This window comes from Sinocyclocheilus grahami, unplaced genomic scaffold (assembly GCF_001515645.1).
Source record: "Sinocyclocheilus grahami isolate Dianchi unplaced genomic scaffold, SAMN03320097.WGS_v1.1 scaffold483.1, whole genome shotgun sequence".
Classification (NCBI taxonomy): domain Eukaryota; kingdom Metazoa; phylum Chordata; class Actinopteri; order Cypriniformes; family Cyprinidae; genus Sinocyclocheilus; species Sinocyclocheilus grahami.
In genome coordinates, this window is record NW_015505662.1 from 735222 (window position 1) to 754621 (window position 19400).

The window sequence follows — 19400 nt, forward strand, 5'->3', positions numbered from 1 at the left end:
TAGGATAATCTTGTACCATATCGATACAAAATAATAATAAAAAGTAACCGTAGTCTGATTACGATTATTTTAAAATATATAATCAAATTACAAGTATTAATCTTTGGAATCTGATTATGTAATCCAGATTACATGTCATCACTTACTACCCAGCACTGCTTGAGAGGCCGTTCATGTCTGATTTTTGATTATGAAAACGTATTTATTATAATTCTGATAGCATGTGAAGGAAGCATAATAATCCAAAATTTAAAGGGACAGTTCACCCCAAAAATGAAATGATTCTGCCATTATTTACTCAACCTCATGTCATTCCATTGGAATTATTTCTTCAAAACTACGATTCCAGCTTATCCTCAATACACAGATTGGCGTCATACCTACAAAAAGGACACTAGGTCTTCTAGGTAATATTCTTTACCCTTTTTTGCATTTGAACAGTTTTGAGTGACTAAAAAATTGTGAGAAATGACAAGGTAAGACAGATCAATTCCACATCAGAGTGCAGAATGATGTTTGCATGTGGCGATAAAAGGCTTTCTGTCGTGAAATGTGTGAGACGACACAACACAAATAAGACATTGTGTCTGAAATTGCTTATCGGAGCAGATGCGAGTAAATTGCCTCTGAAATGCGGCGTGACCGGAGAGCCGACGCCGTCATAAAGCTGGATCAATGCCATTTCGGTAAACATGGAAGCCTGTGGCTGTGACGTGGAAGCAATGGGTGTTGTTGCGCTCATTCACGATGTCCACTTCCTCTGGATAATGGCTGCAGCTGCGGCACGCGTCCACGCCGGCCTCCTAACCTCACACAAGTGGCTTGGGGGCTCATCAAGTCTCCCAGGGAAGCCATTACTGCAGAGTTAGGCTGAAGAGGACCTAATGGAGACCAGGAGATGCGTGGACAGGCGGCCCGTACTCTACAGTCTGTTTGTATCAATAATGTGATCTCTCATGTTCGCCCACTTCAGTCAAACTCAATTCCACCATTAGATGTAAAAATGGTGAATATACAGGGCGGGCAACATTTGCCAGACGGTTTCGATTTCCACATCCGTCAACAATTTTAGTTGAGTAAACATAAATTGGGCTGACATTCATTGCACCCCCCTCTCCCTTTGTATATGCAGGGAGAACTGGAGAGGGTGGCCCGGCGCAATCTAAGTCTCATCTCTGACCAATGGAGTTGAGGGTCACGCAGACATCAGCGCTTGAGGGCTTTTGCAGCCTTTATCGCATCAGGGAGTCAACAGAGCCAAATGTATTTATGGGATCTGAGACAGTCTAACTGCGTACTTACTGCCTGATCTGACCCTAAAACAGAGGAAACTGACATTTCTTGAACTCCCAATTAAATGAAAAAATGCTGTTTATGGAATGTACAACCCTCGATCTTACTGATTCATTCACATAAATCAACAGACAATTTGCATTTCCTGAAGGAAATCCTGGTGCTTGCAGGGAAGCAATAAAGTTTGTTTATTAGTATTGTTTATTTCTATTCCTGCGCATGTGAAACGCAATCTCATGCAAACTTCCCTGCGATTTAAAGTTTATGTTTAGTGAACTCTGATCTGCAAATTTGTATCAAGTGTGACCAAAAGAAGAACAAGAAATCAAGGCACGACTAAAGTTAAATAAAAATAAATAAATACAAATTTTAAAAATTTGCAAACTTTAAATCCGCAAGATTGCAGTGTTGCAGGAAAGTACAGTAGATTGTATATTTTGTATTCATTATTATTTGGAATATGTTGAATTAATGTTTTTTTTTTAAAAGATGCATGACATTATATCATAACTGTTACAGTTTCCTATGATATTTTTACTCAAAGTCTAGTGTGATCGTGCCTTAAAGGTGGCTATATATGGTTAAACAGATGTAAGAAAAGACCATTTACAATTCAATACAAAATTAATGCAAGAAAACCTATCACAATTTAAAGTAATCGCTGTTTTTTAGTTGAATGTCCAATATTCTATTAATGTAACAAAATTCCAATGTTAAAATTTTCACCATTCAAAATTTTACTTACAACAATCAATTAATTTTTAGAATGACTTGCATTGTTAGAATCTTGTTGAATCTTGTGATGAATATGCTTTTAATTAAGATTTAAATATTTATATTTTTCGGCATTCAAAATCAACAATGATGAATTTGTCATTACAAGTATTTAAATAGTTAGAATTTTCAGCATTCAAACTCTAATCAGCAGTGAAGAATTCATCTGTAGAAATACTTGAATTATTAAAATCGTTGCTATTCAAAATCTAAACGACTAACTAAAATTTCACTAATTATAAAATTACTTAACTAAAACTAAAAATTTCAAAACCTTTACCATGTTGACTCTATTGTTAGAATTACATAAATAATTTGACTTTAAAAATCAACAGATGAATTTGTCTTTACAATTACCTAAATTGTTCAAATGAAGAATTTAACCAATTACGAATTGATTGGCAGAAATACTTAATAGTTTGTTTTTTTTTGCCAATTTTCACCATTGACAGTCGAACAGTGAATTAATCAGCAGAATTGTATAAATTGTTAGAATATTCACTATTAAAAAAATTGAATTAGAAAATAATTGAAATTTGTTTTAGAATGACTTCGGTTCAATTTATCTTGTTTAGTTTATCTAAATCTGCTTTAATTTATTGTTACAATTACTGAAATTGTTAGAATTTTTGGCTTCATTGGTAAAAGTTTACATTTTCGCCATTCAAAGTCTAACCAGCAATTCTAAATTAATCGATATCAGTATTCAAGATTAAACTGCAACGATGAGTTCACTGTATGAATCAGTTCCATTTTTGGAATTTTCTAAATCAAACTGACATCAGTGAATTCATTGTTAGGATTACTTAAATGGTCACAAATTTCACCATTCAAAATCTAACCAACGGTAATGATGTCATCGTAATATTTGCATACTACACCGCGATTGGTCTACAACTCCTTTCAGAAATCATTTTAACAAGTCGAAAGCCAGGATGGTAAAGAGCACTATAGCTGCTCAACCTTCTGCTGGGGAGCAAATTAAGACGTTAGGGACTGTTATCAACCATTGCTACATGTTTAGAGCAATGTTTAGACTCAATCAAGAGAGAGAGCCTTCACCCACCAATTATCATGAAATGTGTCCCAAAAACATCTTTCCACACAAATGATGCGCTTTGCTAATGTCTGATCAGGCAGATGTTTAGGATGTGACATGGTTTTTTGGCCATATATGGTTTAGGGGGCACAGAAGGCCGAATGACGTGGGCTATGCCATGGTCTGGCTTGTTAAAGGGCCCATTGCCTGTCACAGGTGTCTCCTATTGTCCATCTGCCAAAACGCCACGCACATCACGCCATCTTGTTTGGAAATTACACCCTTCACACAGCAAACAAGCTTCTTTGTAGCAGGAATGGATGCTCTTGTCAGTGCTGGTTTGCATGGGGAATGTGTAGCACTGGCAGTTTTATAGATTATCGTGTCAAATAGAGATAGAAATGTGGCATTACCATTTGAATAATCTGTGTTTTAATGCAGTTGCTCTTGATGTAAATGATGGCTATTTCACTGTGACACTGATGAGATGATAATGAGCACAGTGGGTGCCGTTGTGTGTACTGTGTTTTATGTGACACACACATAAACATACAAATGATCCGTAGATTAATTTAAATCGGATAAATGCACTAAAACATGCCCTCTAAAAAATGCTGGGTTAAATAGGGACAAACCCAGCAATTGGGTTGTTTTGACCCAGCGGTCGGGTTACTACCCAGAAGGTTGGGTTAAACATTTAACCAAACCGCTGGGTCAAAACAACCCAATTGCTGGGTTTGTCCCTATTTTACCCAGCACTGGGTTGTATTTAACCCAGCATTTTTTAGAGTGTGGTCTCAAATAATGGCCATAAAACATAGAACACATTTTTTGAAACGTTGATGCTATTGATGAATTGTTGATGCTAAATCCAAATTGTATTTATTTGTAGTTAACTTTTTCTCTTTTTAAGCTACATTGCTTCTTTCAAAATTTGGTGGAAATTGTAAATGTTTGCATTGTTGTATTGTAATACCACTAGATGAAGTGCCATAACTAATATAGACAAGCTAGCAACCATCTTGATGCATGCTAACAACCATTTAAAATATTCTCTTCAGAAAATTTAACTAGTTTTTTCTGTTTTTCACGCTTTTCCCCTAACTACTGTGTCTTCCTGACGGAAATAAAAATAGGAAAGCTTTAATATCTCAATTCCTTGTCCAAGACTCATATGAGATTACGTAAAGCACAAACCAACATGGCAAAAATATATTTTCAAAATGTATTTATATATATTTCAAAATATAAAATAAATAAATAAATAAATAAATAATTAAAACCGTGTCAATATTTTCTATATTTTTGGCCATTGTTGTGTATTTTTGAATGTATATTTTAAAAATATAAAAGTATTTTTAAAAACTTAAAAAAATATTTTTTGTCCTCCATATATTTCACTCCAAGAAAATACATTCACATATGTCACATTTGAAGAAAGGCTTTATGTGAACATATAACACATTTGAATAAAAATAAATAATGAATAAAGCCTAAATGTAGGCTATACTCTAAGATTGGAAATTTATTTTCTTGCCCCTGAAATACATTTTGAAATTGTATTATGGTATATTTAGATGAAGCATAATTGAGAACTCCATTAAAGGGATAGTTCACCCAAAAATGAAAATTATGTCATCATTTACTCACCCTCATGTCGTTCCAAACCTGTATGAGTTGCTTTCTTATTATATACATTTTTTTTTTTCCTACTATGGAAGTCAATGGCAACCACCAACTGTTTGATTACCAGCAATCTTAAAATATCTTCTTATACGCCACACTCGGCCCCTCAGGCTGCACACCCTGTCACTTCCTGTCCCGCGCCTGACAGAGGAGCAGCCAGCATCACTCAACCCAACCCAACAGAGCTAAAGCTTACCTACATGATTAGCATAGTGATTTAAATGTTGCTAGCAAAACAACATATATTTGATCTGAATACACAGCTAATATTGAATAGAGGTAAATACTGTAGAAACATGGTTCCAGATGGTGTAGTTTCAGGGTCTACCAGCAGGAGCTGCTAATGCTAACCAGCCCAAACCTGACACCTTGATACCTGCAATAGACTGGCAAGGAGTATTTGAAGTATTTTCAAGTATTTGGGTTGTATCCCTGTACATCAAGTCCAAAACACTGCGAGTTTAGTGTGAGCTTCTATTTTAATATAAATAAATAAATAAATAAATAAAGTGGCCAGAAGCAATAGTTTGAAGTTAAAAACATAATTATGGATTTGTTTCTTACAAACATGCAGCTTTTCTCTTCACAAGATGTTAATTGATGGACTGGAGTGGTGTGGATTACTTGTGATGTTTTTATCAGCTGTTTGGACTCTCATTCTGACGGCACCCATTCACTGCAGATGATCTACTACTGGTGAGCAAGTGATGGAATACTAAATTTCACCAAATCTGATGAATAAACAAACTCATCTACATCTAGGATGGCCTGAGTTCAGTACATTTTCGGCAAATTTTCATTTTGGGGTGAGTTCTTTTTCTGAAGAACTCAGAAAAAGAAGAAACCTCCCCCCCCCCCCCCCCCCCCCCCGGCAGAAACCAGACTGACAGAGGAGGAGCTGGGGATGGAGGAGGGTAATTAGCTATTGCTGCTGTATTGGTATCTAAATAAAACAACACATACTTTTCAAAAGTATGATGAGGTTACTGTCACGAGTAGTTCATCATAATTAAAAATGACATTTCTTCAGGCAGAAAAATAACAAAATACAAAATAGAAAAAACATTACGCTGACTTTAGATAGGCTGCTTTGTTATTCCTTTCATTACCAAATCACAAACAAGGAGACAAATCTGAAAGTCTGCTTTCTAACCCATTGTTCTCTGCATGGCTGTTTATAATAGTTCGAAACCCTCCTGTGGTAAAACATGGAACAATACAAATATGTCTTGTCTGTCCGAAAACATATTGAATTCATTGTTTGTTTGTTTTTTTCCCCACAACATATATTTGAATTACATTTTAATATTTAATGTTACATTATATATTAAACTAGTGCTTAGCACTTTTATAGACGAATATAAAACTAGCAAACATCAACTGCAAAGCAGCAAATCACAAAAAGGAATAGATATGCCATGCATTAATATTACACCTACATAATCCTGATATTTATTTCAGAAGACAGTTATGCAAATACACCTCAAGCTTATTGTTGGACAGAAACACGGATGCTCTAATGGCCGCTAGAGGACGCAACACAACTGCTTTATGTAATACCGTGAACTGCAGATAGGAATCTATTTAAATATATCTAACTAATAATTGAATAATTTGTATAACAATCATATTTCTAATTGTTTTTTTAATTTTATAAAAATATAATTACAATATTCTAAAAATAAGAAATGTGTATGTAATTCGTTTTTAATAATAATAATATGTTTATATTAGTCATGTTATTTATTGTATTACTGAACATATATAATATATGAAATATTTAACAATAATAATAATCGTGTATAATAATAATAATAATAATAATACACTTCTGTATTTAAAAGTTCTTTCAAATAAAAACAAATTGAAATATTTATAATTGATTAATTTTACAGCTCTTACATTTACAGTGAAACTATTTCTGAACTCTGAGCTGTGAAGCGCAACTGCGCGCGCTAGTGTTGTTCTCGTGCTCTGATCCGTCAGAGTTAAACTGGAGTCTCGTCTGTCCGCACTGAGCTGCTTCACTATGAACACACAGATTATTTACTAACCGCCTGTGCAGCGCCAAGCGTCTGTTTTCAAAGGTAAAATATTTAATTGGGTTATAATGCTGTTTTTATTCCCGTTCAGTTTGATGTGAATGTCTTTTATCGGCCGGTGCTGTTATTGTCGCGTCTGTGCTTGAAAACAACTCAGATGAAAGTCTATTGAATTTACTGAAGAGTGGTAAAGTTTTGCTTTCAGAGAGTATATTTTGTCTAGACGCTAGAAAACCTTACTCTTGTTTTTTTAAATATAGCCGGTTCACAACTATAAGTTGCGAGTAAATAAAGTTAATGTGACTTTAGTTGCAAGACGTGTGAAACCGATGTTGCCGACACAGTGTTGGGGGTAACGCATTACAAGTAACGCGAGTTATGTAATCAGATTACCTTTTTCAAGTAACTAGTAAAGTAACGCATTACTTTTTAATTTACAAGAGAATATCTGAGTAACTTTTTCAAATAAGTAAGGCAAGTTACTTTTCTTTTTCAATTTATTGATTGACAGCTCTCCTGTCCCCATGTTGAGAGAAATCAGATGTTTCTGCAGTTCTAAAATAAATATGAATATGCAGAATATGACGCAAACCTGCAATAATTAAATGTTAAACAACACAAATATGCTTTATGTATTTAATCCCATTCTATTAACCAATGTCTTCGATGATTCAGTTCAAACCATACTAATAAGCAAAAATTACTCTAGACAAACATTTGTGTGTCTTTTTTTATTGCTGAAGTGTGTTGAACTTTCTTCTTCTGCATTCTACTTTACTTTCCCTTCAGCCTGAGGCTTCACTTTTGGTGTGAAAAGGCTTTTATATTTACCAAAAATATAACTTTTTTATTTTAAAAACAAACAAGCGAGCCCTGTCCAGATTTAAAAAGTAACGCAAAAATAAAATAATGCATTACTTTCCATAAAAAGTAACTAAGTAACTTAATTAGTTACTTTTTTTATGGAGTAACGCAATATTGTAATGCATTACTTTTAAAAGTAACTTTCCCCAACACTTCCCAAATATAAATTTTTTCATGTATTCATATTTAATATGTGAAATGTGACTTGATTTCAGAATGGAAATGAGAACGTAAATAGTGCTTTAGTTACAATGCAGTACAACGTTTGCTGGTTGTTCCCATGAGAACGTAAATAGTGCTTTAGTTACAATGCAGTACAACGTTTACTAGTTGTTCCCATGAGACACTGTTTCGTGTTGAAACCTTGAACTTCAGAAGGACAGGATGCATTGTGGTCACAAGCCTACTTCCTTACCTTCTTTCAGGGCGAGAGGTGTGGCCCACGCCGGTTTCCACTCGAGCCGCTCTTGTGTTTAGCTAGCTGATATCAAACATTTCGATGTGTCCTCAAAGCCTCATTGCATTCAAGGTGTTGCCAGAAGTCACTGGATTAGATGTTTGTTAGATGAATTGTATTAAAATGCATTAACCAGAGGAAGTGGGCCAACGGAAACCATGTGTTTCTGTTTCTGAAACCCTCCAGTGAGAACTGATGAACCGCAGTCACACTGACATGTGTGGCCTGCTGCACATATGAGTAACCTCAGAAAGAGGAGAAGTGTGTTGGAGACACTTTGAGATGGGCCTTACATCATTACATTTTGCTTGTCATATTGTTGGAAGGTTAAGTGAAATGTTACGGACACTGTCTGAAAGTTGAACTGTGACTTTTGCACATGTTTTTCAGACTGCTGATTTGTATTATGCGTTTATGCAATACTCTCATCTGGGAAGAAACTAACATGTTGTAGCCAGCCTGTCATCTAATAATAGGTTCATGGTTTCTCTTTTTTTGTCACTTCTAGAAACACTGTAGTTTAAAAGTGATGAGAGTCACGCTTTTACACTTCATAATTATCATTATCATTATCACGCGGGATCTGGGTCAGCACCGCCACACGCTCGTGTCATGATACTGTCGTGAACACACGTCCAAAGTGACGCAGTAGAGACGAAAATGTGGAATAAAGTTGTTATTTTTGTTTTCTTTGCGCAAAAATGTATTCTCGTAGCTTCGTAACTTTACAGTTGAACCACTGATGTCACACGGACTACTTTGTCGATCATTTTGGTACTTTTCTGGACCTTGAACGTGGTAGTTACCTTGCTGTCTATGGGAGGGTCAGAAAGCCCTCATATTTCATCAGAAATATCTTAAATTGTGTTCTGAAGATGAACGAAGGTCTTACGGGTTTGAAACAACACAAGGGTGAACTGACCCTTTAATGTTTTTAACGCATCTCAACAACTTTGGTGGACAGCTCTGCAAAATGGTTAGTGTTTCTCTGGAGTTCTGTAGTGTTGTTAGTGGTCTGCTATTTTTCATTATAGTGGATCTTAGCCTAAACATTGTGACATTAAGATTCCAAACGCTCCAGACATTCTTCTCACCTCACACCTTTCCTTTAGTATCCAGAGTTGAGAAGGCCACTTGACCTTAAGAGTCCAGGGGGGAAACCGGGTTCATGGGAAATAGGCTGAGCTATTTTAACAGAACATTACTATTGTTGTTGATTTGCTAGATTTGGGCAACAAACAATGGACAGTTTTTCATTGTTTTTGAACACCGGGCATACATAATCTGATCCATCAATCAAAATAATAAAAAAGTCTATTTTTGATGCATTTTAATGCAATATTTTCAATGCATTGGGTTAGTTCACCCAAAAATATCCATTACACCAAAACTTTGATGCTTTAAAAAATTCTTAAAGAGATGAGAAATCCATATAAATTGGGTTTTAGAAGACTTGGATTTAACCTCCTATTACAAATTGATTACTTTTAATATACCTTTATGAACCTTTTGAAGCATCAACATTTTGGTGTAATGGACTCAGGTTTCATTAAAATTATGTTTATTTGTGCGTGGATGAATGAAAGTCTTATGCACTCTAAAAAATGCTGGGTTGTTTCAAACCCAACTTTGGGTCAAATATGGACTAACTCAGGGGTAGGCAAGAGAGTTCAGCTCCAACCCTGAAAAACAAACTCACCTGCCTATAGCCTTAGTAATCCTGAAGACATTGATTAGCTTGTTCAGGTGTGTTTGATTAGGGTTGGAGCTGAACTCTGCAGGACTCCGGCTCTCTAGGACCGAACTTGCCTACCCCTGGACTAACCCAACCGTTGGGTTAAATTTTTACATAAAATTTTTAACCCAAAAGTTGGGTTAGTCCATATTTGACCCAAAGTTGGGTTGAAACAACCCAGCATTTTTTAGAGTGTGGGTGACAAAAAAATTAAATCCTGGAAGATTATTTTATTGATGTAAGTAAAATATTATTAATTTCTTTTTTTCTGTAATGAATTACTCTAAGTAAATTTTATTTATATAGCACATTTAAACATAGCAAAGCTATCCAAAGTGAATTAATGAATGACACATTTTTATATAGTGCTTTATTGTGTATTGCTGTACACCCAAAGTGCTTTACAATCATGAGGGTGTCTCTCCTGTGCAGCATCCACCTGGATGATGCGACGGTAGCCACAGTACAAAGTGCTGAACACAGTAAAGGAAAGTTAAATAAAGACAGAATAAAACCAAACAAAACAAACAATAAAACAAAATCAGAATGAGTTTAAAATGCTAACCCTTACGAAAAAGAAGTTTATTCAAGTGTGCTATTAGTATGCTTCTTTTAAACTAAAAATAGGAAAGTATACTTTTAGTCTACTTTTTATGTACTTCTCAGAAATGGGCTTTATGTACTTCTCAGAAATATACTTAAAATGACATTTAAGTATACTTGACTTATACTTAGAAAAAGTCTAAATATATTTTAGCTATAATTGTGCTCCTAGAATCCGTGTTTTCATTGTTATACGGTAGGGGGTGCTAGTACACATCTTCTGTACAGAATTCCCAAAAAACACAAGTGAAGAAGAAACCGAAACAACAGATGCTTCCACATGTATTCTAACACGATCATCAGACATAAAACAGTATCAAAACTGTGTAACGTTATGGAATAAAATGTCGACCAGTGGATCTTAGCCTAAACATTGTGACATTAAGATTCCAAACGCTCCAGACATTCTTCTCACCTCACACCTTTCCTTTAGTATCCAGAGTTGAGAAGGCCACTTGACCTTAAGAGTCCAGGGGGGAAACCGGGTTCATGGGAAATAGGCTGAGCTATTTTAACAGAACATTACTATTGTTGTTGATTTGCTAGATTTGGGCAACAAACAATGGACAGTTTTTCATTGTTTTTGAACACCGGGCATACATAATCTGATCCATCAATCAAAATAATAAAAAAGTCTATTTTTGATGCATTTTAATGCAATATTTTCAATGCATTGGGTTAGTTCACCCAAAAATATCCATTACACCAAAACTTTGATGCTTTAAAAAATTCTTAAAGAGATGAGAAATCCATATAAATTGGGTTTTAGAAGACTTGGATTTAACCTCCTATTACAAATTGATTACTTTTAATATACCTTTATGAACCTTTTGAAGCATCAACATTTTGGTGTAATGGACTCAGGTTTCATTAAAATTATGTTTATTTGTGCGTGGATGAATGAAAGTCTTATGCACTCTAAAAAATGCTGGGTTGTTTCAAACCCAACTTTGGGTCAAATATGGACTAACTCAGGGGTAGGCAAGAGAGTTCAGCTCCAACCCTGAAAAACAAACTCACCTGCCTATAGCCTTAGTAATCCTGAAGACATTGATTAGCTTGTTCAGGTGTGTTTGATTAGGGTTGGAGCTGAACTCTGCAGGACTCCGGCTCTCTAGGACCGAACTTGCCTACCCCTGGACTAACCCAACCGTTGGGTTAAATTTTTACATAAAATTTTTAACCCAAAAGTTGGGTTAGTCCATATTTGACCCAAAGTTGGGTTGAAACAACCCAGCATTTTTTAGAGTGTGGGTGACAAAAAAATTAAATCCTGGAAGATTATTTTATTGATGTAAGTAAAATATTATTAATTTCTTTTTTTCTGTAATGAATTACTCTAAGTAAATTTTATTTATATAGCACATTTAAACATAGCAAAGCTATCCAAAGTGAATTAATGAATGACACATTTTTATATAGTGCTTTATTGTGTATTGCTGTACACCCAAAGTGCTTTACAATCATGAGGGTGTCTCTCCTGTGCAGCATCCACCTGGATGATGCGACGGTAGCCACAGTACAAAGTGCTGAACACAGTAAAGGAAAGTTAAATAAAGACAGAATAAAACCAAACAAAACAAACAATAAAACAAAATCAGAATGAGTTTAAAATGCTAACCCTTACGAAAAAGAAGTTTATTCAAGTGTGCTATTAGTATGCTTCTTTTAAACTAAAAATAGGAAAGTATACTTTTAGTCAGTAAAAAAGTTTTCAGCTTCGATTTAAAAATGGTAATAGAAGTTGCAAGAATGGATGTCCAGAGGCAGTTGGTCCCACAGTTGGGGAGCAGCAACAGAAAAAGCTCTATCTCCCCTAGTTTTTAAACAGGAATGAGGGACAGAAAAAAGAGCCCTGTCAGAAGATCTTAAAAATCTGATAGATGACAGAGGAGTAAGAAGGTATTTAAGTTAGGTTGAAGCTTGGTCATTAAGAGCTTTAAAAACAAACAACAAAATTTTAAACCGAATTTTAAAATGGATCAGAAGCCAATGAGGCAAAGCTAAAATTGGGGTGACATTGTCATATTTTTTTGCCCTTGTCAACAGCCTTGCAGCTGCATTTTGTACCATCTGGAGGTGTGCAAGCGATGACTGAAGAAGACCCAAATACATTGAATTACAATAATTTATTCTAAACATGAGGTAATAAAAGCAGGAATAACCTTCTGCAAGTCTTGAAAAGAAAAAAAACCAGTTTAAATTTGGAAATAAACCACAGTTGATTAAAACTGTTCTTAACAGAATTGATTTGTTTGTATAAACATAATTCTGAGTCCAGGATAACACCAAGGTTCCTAACCTGGGAGGAAATAGACAGGAAATGATTGTCCAGCTCCTTAATGAGACCACTACTCAATTTTGGGGGATCAAAAACAATTATTTCTGATTTGTCCTCATTAAGTTAGAGAAAGTTATTTTATAACCACTTCTTAATATCCAAGAAGCATTCCAACAATGGTTGAATGGAATCGCCAGCTTTCAACAGCAGGTACAACTGTGTATCGTCAGCATATAAATAAAAATAAACATTGTGCTTCCTAATAATATTCCCCAGAGGACGCATATATAAGTTAAAAAGAAGCGGGCCCAGAATAGAGCCCTGGGGTACTCCACTAATAATAGGGGCAGAAGATGAAGAGAACTTACCTAACTCTACAGAAAAAGACCTGACTTTGAGATATGAGCTGAACCATCGTAAGGCAGTACCCTTGATAATTATCAAATGCTCTTAATGCCAAATAAGAACATTATGATCTACAGTGTCAAAGGCAGCTGTAAGATCAAGTAGTATCAATACAGCATTTTTACTGGCATCAACTGAAAGCAAAATGTCATTGAACACTTTTTGCAAGGCAGACTCTGTACTATGATAAGCAGTGAAACCAGATTGAAAAGCTTCTAATAAGTTAGCTGCATTTTAAAACTGGATCAATTGTAACTGCACAACTTTTTCTAAAAGCTTTGACAAAAATGATAGCTTAGAGACAGGCCGATAACTATTAAAGCAACTTTCATCCAAACCTTGTTTCATAAGCAAAGGCTGAACAACCACATGCTTAAAACAGTTCAGAACCATTCCAGTGTCCAAAGATTAATTAAGCAACACTTGGATACTGGGGCCAATTACAGGAAAGGCCGCTTTTATAATCTCTGAGGGAACAACATCAAGTGAGGAGGTAGTTTTCTTCATCTTATTAAAGTTGTGACGTTATGTGTTTAATTATTACATCTACTGTTTGTTTCCCAGGGATATTTCATAGTGTGTCTCACATGCTAAACTGTCATGTAGGCTGAGAGTTTGAGGAGTTTTTTGGCATTGAACCTAGAGATAGGATGTTATTGTACTGTAATAGTCCAGACTTGATCTCTGCACATCTCAGACTGAGAAGATGGGATACATGAGATTTTACAAAACCCCTATTTATTTATTGTACTTGTATCTTAATTTATTGGTTGTTTGACTCTTGGGTCTCGGTGAGATTCTGCAGCTTGGCTCCGTAACATCAAACTATGTGGTCAGTCCATGGAAAGTCCGAGCCTGATGTGAAACTGATGTAGCTAAACTTTACAAAATATAACCTATAGGGAAGTTCAGTTTTCAAAACGAACCCAAAGCTGTCCATGAAAGGTGAATATTCACACTTCCATGTAAACTGTAGTGCATCTCCACTGTGTGTATTGCTCTTGTTGCATGTCTGAGTATTAGCTACTGCCAGTGAAAACAGCTGACCTGAACACAGATCAGTGTTAAGGATCTTTCTCCATCAGCATGTTTCATTGCCCTCCTACTACTGACCGGTGACTAATGGTATTCACAAAGAAAACACTCCTGCTGTGCAAACAACAGCCTGATGGTGGTGACACACCTGTAAACCTTTGGCTGAACATCACATGGCGTTTTCAGCAGGATCCAACTGTGGATTTAGAGTCGGCATGTAGTTTTAAAGGAGCAGAAATTATGTATGTTGTAGTTGTGAAATTGCAAGCTTCAAGTCGATTTATTCGATTAGTTTGATGCTATGGTGTCAAAATTGATAAAACCATGTCCAAAAAGTTGAAATTGATAACATTAACAAAGCCGTTTAGTTTCATTTTGCTAGACTTTGAGCTTCTCAGAAAATTGCACTTAAATTGCGCCACCGGTTTTGTCTGAAACCTCAAAGAAGAATGGCTGCATGACAGCAGACTTATAATTGAAAGCATGTGGTTATTTGTTAAGATCTGCGGATGACTTCTGGCTCTTTAGCTTCGTGAGAAATTTGAAACACAGCTTTGGCTGTAACCTTGCTTGGACAGTGATAAACCTGTTTGATTAGCCTTGATGCTGGTTTATTTAAAGAAAAGTGTTTCATTGCTTTCACCATTTATTGCTTTTGTCCACAAGGATGGATGTTTATGCAGACATCACTAATAATTCTACTTGTAGTGGCCCACATTTTTGATCCCATGATTTCTGTCAAGCCATTAAGTTCCCCGACTCAAAGGCGAGACTGCGGTAAATAAATTATGCTTGCATCTCTTGATAGCTGTGACCTGTTTTCCCTGGTCAGCTTATAGAAGAATTAATGCTTCTCAAAAAGCCTTTCCCTACAGCAGTAACAGAAATCAAGGTGTTTATAGCACAAGATCAACTCTTAAGCCTGTGATCTGTTTATTGTGGCTCATTTGACATCTCAAGAGGTTGATGATGACGTGCAGAAAGAATTAGGATAGTGCGGTTTCATTATTTACTCACCTTCATGTTGTTGCAAATCTGTACAGCGTCTGACTTTATTTCTTTAGTGAAACACAAAAGAAGAAATGCTGAATAATGTAATTGACAATGTATTCCATATAATGAAAGTGAAAGGGGATGTGGGCTGTTGATTTGTACATTATTCAGCATTTCTCTTTTTGTTTTCCACAGGAGAAAACATCTAGCAAACATATTAAAGGTGACCTATTATGCCCCTTTTTATAAGATGTCAAATAAGTCTCTGATGTCCCCAGAGTGTGTATGTGAAGTTTTAGCTCAAAATACCCTACAGATAATTTTTTATAGCTTGTTGAAATTGCCATTTTTAGGGTATGAGCAAAAACGTGCTGTTTTTTGTGTTTGTCCCTTTAAATGAAAACGAGCTGATGCTCCCGCCTCCCCTTTCAGAAGAGGGTGGAGTTTCTAGAGCTCGCGCACCGGCATCATGCCAGCAATAACAAAACACTCTCTCACACACTGAAAATGTCAGAAACTGCTAGTAGCGGCGTTCAGCCATATATGTTCGAACCGGTGTCGTGTCGGATTCTGCACCTTGCCAGATTATTTATGAATTACACAGACGGGGAGCACGGCGCTATAAAAATAACAACATAGCTGGTCTCATGGTGCCATCGCGTGCTAACACGAACTTTATAAGTACCGAATATGATTATGAGCTAGAAAAATTCAAGCAGTCGATTTCCCATTGCTTTCATATGCAATTTTTAACTACCACATTCCTATTCACGATCATTCTGGTAGCACGTGAAGGCAGCATCAGTGAAAACAGACAGACAATGGTAGCTTTAGCAACATTAGCCTTACAGAGTGCCAAGAAGCTCTTTCAGAAAAGCAATTTGGAAAACAAACATGTGATACTTACTTCTAGATGGCGTAACGTTAGCTGGATCACAAACAGTTGGCACTGCTCCATCCTTCAGGAGCAACTTTTGTGCAAAACCTGCTTTATACTGACCCTCATTCACAAAGCAGTCCGGTGTAAAATGATTCGCGCAGACATAAACAAATTTCTGTAGAGTTGAGGGAGTATTTTCTTCGAAAACAAAATTAATCCACCTCGTCTTCAGCGAGGCTCAGATTTCGGGAGTAAATGGAGAGAGCTATGTGGATTAATACATCCAGCAAGAGAACACCTAAAACGCTTGGGAGACATTCTCGTCAATGCAGCAATGGCGGACTGAGTACAACTAGCTGTGAACTCGCTCAGGGCGGTTCTACGTTAAAACGGTAGTGTCTGTCAACATTCTTGGGCGGGGCCTGTGGCTAATGTGATGTCACATTAGCACCAATGCTAAAAATAGGCCATTGGGAGGCATTGCTTATTATTTATGGGGATAAAAAAAAAGGAGTGTGTGGATTTTTATCATTATAGGGTGGTTGTGTACACACACTGCCAACAGACATTTATGTCCAAACACCTTGCAAAAGTGAAGTTTGCATAATAGGTCCCCTTTAATGTGTGTCAGAAAGAAAAAAAAAACACTGTAAAGATTGTACCTTAAGTGGTACAAAATGTTTTTTGCACATTCTCTACCCTTAAAGGTCCACATTAATACCATAGAGTAGTAATATGTACCCTTAATGTTTACATTAGGGGCAAATGAAGTACAACATTGTCCCTTTAAGGGTACTGCTCCAGTGATAAGCTGTTGTATACCCCTAAAGGTACAATTTTAGCACATTTTTTTCTGAGAGTGAAGGGAAGTTAGAAAGGGAATCTTTGGTTTCCATTTATACGATCCAATGTTGTGAATGGGACAGGTGGTTAAACAGAGAAAGGTGCCCATGTGACTCAGCAGAGCAGTTGTCTGGTGAACTGTAGACTCTGTAAGAGTCCCACCTGTCCACAGAGAATGTGAACTAACAGACCTCGACAGTTTTCAGCACATGGTGGTGAGTATCAGCTGCGGCAGTCCTGCTCTGTCAATTTCTGATTCCATCGTGTCGCCACAGAGGTTCGTAGAACTAAGTAAAATTTCCTTCACAGTAAACTTGACTCCTCAAACAAGCCTCTCCTAATTTCTCCAAAATGTGAGAAATTTTTATGCTTTCTTTCTAGAATCTAATTGGTCTAACTTTAAAGGTGACATATCATGAAAATCTGACTTTTCCAGGTTTTAAGTGCTATAATCAGGAAACGTGAAAAAGATTAACCCAGTAACTTTGTTTTGGTAAGCCTTTTTCTGCAAGCGTCTGATAAAACGTGCGTGTCTGATTTCGCTCCCTTGGTGACGTGGCAAAGGGATCTCATTATAATATTATCGCCCCTTAATCTGCACGTTTCCATACACGGCACCGTCATTTTGATTTTTGCAAGCAACAACGGTGTAATGCCATGGCGAACGTTTGAGCAAAACATGCTAACTGTTCTGCCTTTGGCTGCACAGACGAGCACAGAACACTATTTAGAGTCCCAGCCTCAGAGGAGACAAGAAAGCAGTGGATTTATTGATTTATTTGATGTATATTGCTGCTGCCAAACAGATCTAAAATAAACATGTGATTTATTTCCCAGCTGTTTACCTTCACAGACATAACCGACTGTTTTTGTAACTTGTGTGTGGTTTTAACGTAAACTTGAGTGTGAATGAGAACTTAGTTTAGTACTCACATGCTGTGACAGCCGCTTTCTGTCCGTGTGCTTCGGATGTGTGCACTCAGAAAACCGTATATCAGAAGTTTAAACTAATTTTTAAAACGCATGATTTCAGCGCGAAAAACATGATAATCAGAACCAAAACAGATGTTTTTAGTAGGTATGAGCTGTAACGGTGCAGCTCTATTCTGGAAAAGGGGGCGGGGAGCAGCAGCTCATTTGCATTTAAAGAGACAGGCCCGAAAAACAGCATGTTTCTGCTTCCACTCAAAATAGGCATTTTCAAAATTATATTATAAATGATCTGTGGAGTATTTTGAGCTGAAACTTCACAGACACATTCTGGGGACAGCAGAGACTTATATTACTTATTGTAAAAAGGGGCATAATATGTCTCCTTTAAGAGTCACACTTTTGAGTTGCATTTTAATTCAACAGACAACTTATGAATGGTTACTTCACCCTGAAATAACAAGATTATCTTGCTTTAGGCCACAATGGGGCTAGTTACCAGCACAGAACTGAAAATTGACTTGCTCAAATATTAAATTGCCATCAAAGCTTGGGTTTGTGTATGAATCTGACCAGAGAACCGTACATTTGGGTAATCTACATGAAAGGGTAAAGACTGAATTGTTGGCCTGCACAGTGATGTGTAATAATTGATGGATTGCCCATGTGACTGAAGTCCTGGTGTTCTTGCGCATTGTATGTGTTTATCTAGCACTTTTCCTGACAAGAATGTTGTCTGAAGAATTAGCTGACATCACAGCACAGTCTGTTTTCGGCTCATGATAAACGTGCAACCCCCCTCACATGGCTGTTTGTCAGCTTCAGGCACAACTTGGATGAATGTTGCAACTTGTAATTTTGGTGGAATGTAGATGCCACTGATCATTTTCATGCATTTTAGCTAGGCCTGGGCGATAAAACGGTATCGATATTTATCGACGGTACACCTTCTTCGATAACGATATTAAAAAAAATTTGATATAGTGCACGATATAGGCACGTGCTATGAGTGACGCAGATAGCACACACAAACAGGAACACATGCTGAATTGAGTGCTGTGCCTGCCTGTGATGAGGAGATTGTGAATAAAGAATGAATATTAGTCGAATTTAAAATAAGCATTTGTATTTGAATGTTAGGAGTGCATCAGGGAGCGTCATCAGTGGCGCACGAGATATGGTGATGATGTAAGTGCGTTGTTGCATTTTAATGTTTTGTTAGTCTAGCCCACGAGATGCGTCGCTGCTGTTATGCATTCAAAATATTAGAGAAATATAGAAGCTCAATGTGGAGAAGATCTTTATTATGTGAAAAACTAAACCAAGCCATTCACACAGATGCATATTCAGCGCATTTTTAGACGGACAAATATGACTGCTGCACTTACGTCTCACACAAGAGATGTAGCCATGCAAAGTTAAAACAGTTTAAACTTTTAGAAAACACGTCGCGAATTTGTGGAAGTTTATTAATTTTCACTGCGTCTCTTATGTTTTTTAATGCAATCTGCATGATGTGTGATTCGGCTCTTTGTATTAA

The 19400-nt window shown here is 36.5% G+C and overlaps 1 protein-coding gene across 1 annotated transcript in view; it reads left to right on the forward strand.

The window, feature by feature from the left end:
- The first annotated feature begins 6758 nt into the window (after window positions 1-6758).
- Window positions 6759-19400, forward strand: part of LOC107553860 (USP6 N-terminal-like protein) — a 28378-nt gene continuing 15736 nt past the window's right edge. Inside the window, exon 1 of the mRNA XM_016236184.1 lies at window positions 6759-6879. The gene's annotated coding sequence lies outside the window, so the exon portion shown is untranslated. The remainder of the gene's footprint in view (window positions 6880-19400) is intronic.